The sequence below is a fragment of the Euprymna scolopes genome, chromosome 42, assembly GCF_053919585.1.
Source record: "Euprymna scolopes isolate OS-2025 chromosome 42, ASM5391958v1, whole genome shotgun sequence".
NCBI lineage: Eukaryota > Metazoa > Mollusca > Cephalopoda > Sepiida > Sepiolidae > Euprymna > Euprymna scolopes.
Genome location: NC_136523.1, coordinates 37,252,937 through 37,258,936, shown reverse-complemented (window position 1 = coordinate 37,258,936; position 6,000 = coordinate 37,252,937).

Genomic DNA, 6,000 nt, shown 5'->3' with positions numbered 1-6,000 from the left:
TGTCTTAGAAACGGTCATATGAAGATGTAAAGATGGGCCAGTCATTAGGATCTGTGTATCAAGAAGAAAATCATACCTGAGATGTTGGATGCGGGTGTGTGGCTCCTCATCCTCTCAAGATGACATCTTCATCCTGGTGGCATTCGGGTTGGAATCTTTTTCCTTAGTTCTCCGGACAGCTTCTTTGTTTAACGGAGACATTTATGGCAGACACAAGAAAACACACAACACAACACCATTGTAACATATATGAAAAATAATTAACTATTTATTCTACATTATGTATACAAAATATATTACAAAGACAATTTACAAGTGATAATCTTCAAAATTAAACTAACTAACCTAACTAGTGATGGGAGGAGGGGAGGGCTCCCTCTCCTCTCATTTACAGAGGGACAGAAAAATACGCGCTTACCTCATGCTGTCCGGACGAAAAAAGAGGCCGATAGAGGAAAGGGAATTCTGCGGTTGCATTTCTTCGTATCCCTCCGCCTAAAGCCAAATTACCACCTGGCCATGCAGGGGGAGGGTGCATAAGTAACTACCAACTGTAGCACTGAAATATAGTGCCATATATATATATATATATATATATATATATATATATATAGAGAGAGAGAGAGAGAGAGAGAGAGAGAGATAGTTGCCCATTTGTAAGATACGCTGCTTAAATACGATATTTTAATTGATGTATATTTCGCACTTATTATTTTCTATTCAAACGTATGTTGTACTCAATATATAATAATGATATCAAAAGATCAAAAATTATTACTTGGGTGCTATTAGCTAGAATTGAAACCAACACATGTAGCTTTCCAGGGTAATTCCTTACACTCTAAGACAAGTCTATATTAGTATCCAAACTTTAAAAATTAACGTAGTTAAATGTATCAATGTATTCGTGCGTAGAAGGGCACTTTAAGTCGGCTTACGCCTGCCAAATTACATTTTTTTTCAATGTTACTAATATATATAGATATACAGAGCTTCCAGTAAACATATAAATAAATATAATAAATATAATAAATATAAATATACAGAGAAAAATAGAGAATATCTTTAGATATGGTGTTACATAAGTTTCAAATAACATAGTACCGTCGGTTTCGTATCGACAAATGATCACCACGTTATCATGTCTCGTTGAGTCTCGTCAGCCATTATTATGACATGCAACAGTATATATATTGTATTTACTGTTCTATTTATGATTAGGGGGATTATATCGGCGAAACCAAAACTCCATTCCAAACTTGCATCAACAACCATAAAAAAGTCTCCTATCGTACCATTGGCAGGATACTACACTGGACAACATTAAGTGTTTTCCAATCGACTCTGAATTGTCCTCAAATAAAACAAAAGAAAAGAAATCAAATTAAAAACACACATGCTCAGAACTTAATACTGACCTCGCGGTTCTGCCCCCGCTCCCATAAAAAACTTTTACAATAAAATGACTAATGTATAATAAAACCATAATGTATACTAACCAATAGCATAAAACATATTTAAATCAAAACGATAAAATACATGCAATATCACAGCACGACCACAAGTATAGGTCCTAGTACCGAGAAATATTATGAGATGCTTAAAATAAGTTTCCAGAAATAATATAAACAAACGCAGTTTCACAGCACAGCATAAATATATGATCTAATAATCATATATATATATATATATATATATATATATATATATATATATATATATATATATATATATAATGAAATCAAAGGGGTGTAGTGTTTACCTGATCTACGCAATGGTAAACTTCAAACTAATATTAATAACAGTATTTACTGATTTTTTTTACCCCACTTATCCTGAACTTAATTACTTTAAAATTTAATTTGAAATCACTTTTTCTAATTAAGCCGATGATGAAGGTTCTCATACTGGTCCTCTCTCTTTTTACTGTTAGGTCCCATTTGACTGGGGACAGACTTCTCTTTGGGCTACTGCACTACCCGGAAAAAAACAAATTTCATTATTTCAGCTGTTTTGAAGGCTTTCCAATCGGATTATATGCATCGTCACGCTGAACTTATTTTGAACTCCATTCTCTCTGAAGAACAATTTTGCATTTCGGATCAACTTGAGAGGATTTTCATTCAAGCTGAAATATGCGCGGTTTGTCTTTATATTAGTTTTTTTTTTTACATATCCAACATTTTTTCACTTTTTTATTTGGCAATTTATAACTACAATAAATTGCAGTTTCACTTAATGCCTTAACTAGCAAGTTCTAGCATTGCTACAAATATAATTTGCTGATTTCTTTATGTCCTCTGATGAGAAGAATAACAAGAATAGCATTCTTTGAAACTCAGCGTAATAAGGACTTTGTAAATTGTTTTTTGGAGTATTCAGTCGAACAATAAATTTTGATTGTAAAGTTCAACTTACAGTTTTAATTTTCTTTCCCTTATATATATATATATATATATTTAAAGGAGATTAGAAGAATAGTCTAAAGAGCAGAGTGTATTTTAATGTAATAGTGAAATTACTAGTTTAATTAAAATACAGGAAAGAAAAAGTGCTCGTTGTAATGTAGATATATAATAAGCTCGAAAGGTAAATATCCTAGAGCTAATTTAATATTTAGTAATGTGATTGATAATTTAAAAATCAAATTATAATTAAATTAAAAATCCGTTTCATAAGAAGGAACAACAACAAAATCAATTATTTGTACGATCGTTTCGGAAAACAGTGTTTTTATTGTGGTAGACATCAAGTTACGGACAATAATTATTACATATAGTTTTTTAATAAATAATGTTTCCTCGTCAGCAAATATTGTGAAGGGTTTTTATTAAATATAAAAGATACCATAAATAAACCTAGCATTAAAAGTAAGGCAGATGTATCTGGAAAAAATTAAAATAAAAGTATGGATTTAAACTTGGTAAGAAAATTAATATGGGTTAGAGATAGAAATAAAATAGAAATTTGGTTTAAGCACTATATTATACATACATACATACATGCATACACAAATATATACATGCATATATATGAAAAAATAGACACATATATACATATACATAGATATACAGATATATACATAAAAATACAGGTACAAATATTTACCTTTTAATTTTTCGCCTTTTGAAATCAGGAACTATGGTTAAAGTACTCATATAGATGTTTGCTATAGCTTTTCAGTTTATGGAATGATAAATTTTAAGAAGAACGCCCGTGCAATAATTTATTTCCGTTAGCATATTTTTGATTTAAAGACGCCACGGTTTATAATTCGAAAGAAAATGTATGTTAATGTTATTTGTATAATTTAATAATGCAAGGGGGATAATTAGTCATATTTTCTTTAATTAAATGATGTAAGGAGGATAATTAGTCTAACTTAATTTATTACAGAATAATAAAAAAAATTGTAATCTATTTTTACTAATAAGTAATTTTTAATGATTTAAGGTGGTTTATATTTATTAAATTTAAACCAACGTTTATGACTGCATGTGAAGATTAGTTCCTGTCTTGAATTTAATAGGGTGCTTGCATTTTTTATATCTTCATATTTCAAAATTTTTAGGGTCTCTTTTGTACATAGTGCACAGAATTTATCTCCTGGTTTATATGGTTTGCAAGATTCAATTACTCGCCATTTCAACTTGAAAGAAATATTGCTATTTTTGAGTTGCCAAATATAGTTGGATAGAGTATTTTGGTTTGACAGAGAGTTATTTTTAAAAGAATATTCGTGCGTTGAAATTCTATGTTTTATTAGGCCAGATGTGGAACCAAAATATATTGCGTCCTGCTTATTGTGATTATTTTCCGTTAGGTCTGGTGCTGGATTATTATATGGTAGATTGATTGGCGCCTGAATAATCCTAGAGTGGATCAAACGCGGAATATTCAGTGTAGCTTAATCGCCATATACATTTTATAACTTACTAACTAGGTCTACCTACGTATTGAGCACTTTTGAAGTAAATACTTAAAGTTTACGCATAAATCTATACTTTCTTATATTATTTTTATGTGAGTAAATTAAGTATATATATATATATATATATATATATATATATATATATATATATATATATATATATAAAGAAGTGGCGAAGCTAAGGGGGCTGGGGGTAGCCCGGGTGACAGCAAAGGAGGAGTAACACAATGTCATTAATGTGACATTTGAGCGGACTGCCACATAATTAAATTTCAAACTTAAGCGTGACAGACCAACGAAAATCCTATTTCATGGTTAATTAGCCATGTAAGAATTCTATTTCAAACTTAAGCCCGACATACCAATGAAAATTTATTCCAAACCGAGGCGTGACAGACAAATGAAAATGCTATTTCATTCGTAAGCGTTACAGATTAACGAAATTGTTATTTCAAATTTGATTCTGACAGAGCGACAAAATACCATTTAAAGCATAAGCGTTTCACGCCAACAAAAATGTTATTTACAGATCAACGAAAATGTTATTTCAAATCTTAGTACGAGGGGCGTTCAATAAGTGATGCCCCTAACGCACTTCTAGTTGTCTGATCTGACAATTCGCATGTGCAATGATATATATCTCTATGATATATATCTCTATGATAAATTAGAACTTATTAGAAGTGTATATTATTTAATTAGAATTCATGAGATGAGTTTTATTTATTAATTTTTATTTATTACAGACTATGACTCCTCATCTTTTTCTTAGTTGTTTCACGACGTTTCGGCCAACTATTCCTCTGGCCTTCGTCAGGTGGTAACCACGACGGATAGGAACTCTGAATCTCCTAACTGCATCCACCGCAATTACTGCCTTCCGTTGTGGTTGTCGTCTCACGACGTTTTGGCCAAGTAAGCCTCTTGGCGGCTTTGGGTAGGGTTGAAACCGCTATCTTCAGACAATTCTCACCTGATGAGAACTGTCTCAAGATAACGGTTTCAATCCTACCCCAAACCGGCCAGAGGCTTACTTGGCCAAAAAATGTGGTGAGACAACAACAACTACGGAAGGCGGTAATTGCAGGGAATGCAGTCAGGAGATTTAGAGTTCCTATCTGTCGCGTTTACCACCTGACGAAGGCAGAGGAATAGTTGGCCGAAACGTTGTGAAACAACTAAAAGATGAAGATAATAGTCTGTAAATAAATAAAAATTAATAATGAGAAGTAATTGTGATTTCTGGTTTACAGGTGTTTGGACTGAGTCAGTTGTGAAATTAGGCCTGTCGAGTGTAACGCAGTGATTGTTTTTTTTTTTATTTGACTTCTGATGAAATGAAAGAAACGTATGATAATGATACCCCATCATATGACTTTTTAAAACGCTAGTATCATGAATTCAAATATGGCCGGAAATTTGTGAAAACACCATAAATCAGCGAACGTCACCTTGTGTCTTCTTCATACATGAAAAGAAGCTTATTTCTATAACAACCACTAGACGAAACGGCGATGACGTTCGTTCTAGTTAGCTCCTTAAGTGGCTTCATGGCTTTATGTAATGAGTTAATAAGAACAAAACATGACTATTGCAAAAATACCTATTGGTGGTAGCCGTAAAAAGGCCAACGTTATATGGAGAAAATAAAACAGTCAACAGGAAGGGAATTCCACAAAGTTGCTATTGTTGGAAATTACCTATTGGAATATAAAGCTGTATTACAATGAGATATTTTTAACGCATCTAAAACCAAGCTTCTATCAAAGGCCGTAAACGACTAAATTTTCTCTGATTCTCTCTCCTCTGATCTTGAGCACGTGGTACAATGGGGTAATAAGTAGCTGGTTACTTTTAATGCATCTAAAACCAAGTATCTATCTTTACATCATCAAAACTTTGATCCTCATCTGACATCAATTAAAATGAATGGTTCTCGTCTTGAGGAGGCTGTGTTTTAGACAAGCTTCTGGGCTTGACCTTTACGCCTGATCTAAAATTGAACACGTACATCAAATCCGTTGCCTAGGTCGCCGACAAAATGGTGGGATTCGTTTATTGATCCATTA